Here is a 964-nt window from a genome sequence, read left to right as displayed (position 1 = left end):
TCTCTCTCTCTCTCTCTCTCTCTCTCTCTCTGTCTCTTTCTCTTTCTTAGACTCGCTTTCGAGCTTGCGATCAGTTCAGTGAGGATCCTGCCCTGCCACTGTATGGATAACTTTTGAATGGAAAATTTTTTGCACTTTTAACTTTGGTTATTGTCAGTCTTCAAGGCTCAAAGCCTACATTCATTTCACATGTTGTTGTCTATTCTCTACACAGCAGAGTTTATCATCCATCTCCAGCAGTATTGGTATCGAAGATTCATGGCCTTGTTAAATACTCATAGCTCGCCATTGAATAAAATCGTATCTGTGGAAATTAATAAATTCACACATATTATATTTGGGAGGTGCAATTCTTATGAAATTGAAAACGAATTTCTTTTTATATCGTGTTGTTCAAGCTTTGCCTATCAAACGAAATTGTTAATTTCTACTTCCCTAACTCAACCCATCAATAGAATTAATAATACTCATAACGTTTTACCAATGCATCCAAGCACATTATACATGTACAACATATACTAATATTTTTACTTGGTAAGTTTTTTTTACGGCACTTGAAACAGCATAGGGTTGTATGAGCGCGTGATACTATAATTTTATGGAAACTTTGTTCAACAACACAAAGCATTTTTAAAAAGATCATTGATATGTAAGTCATTTGTAACGTATGCTGTTTTCACGTTCTGTAAAATATGTATACGTTATGTGCTACGAGCCAATGTTCTTAAAGACCTACTTTCCTACCTATATGAGATGGGCTTTGATATCAGAGGCCTCACCTACTGGCCTAGATAAATGAACAATGCCTTAATTTTTTTTAAAGGAGAGGGGTGGTTGAAAAATGAGGTAAGAGGTGTGGGGAGGAAGAGGGGGGGGGGATAAAATCACTATCTTTACTTTCATTCTTTTTGAAGTTCTCTATTTTGCACATCTTTAAATCTTCTCCAAAATCAACCCCCCCCCC

Source organism: Aplysia californica, unplaced genomic scaffold (assembly GCF_000002075.1).
Source record: "Aplysia californica isolate F4 #8 unplaced genomic scaffold, AplCal3.0 scaffold00697, whole genome shotgun sequence".
NCBI classification, from domain to species: Eukaryota; Metazoa; Mollusca; class Gastropoda; order Aplysiida; family Aplysiidae; genus Aplysia; species Aplysia californica.
Note: the sequence above shows the minus strand (reverse complement) of the source record.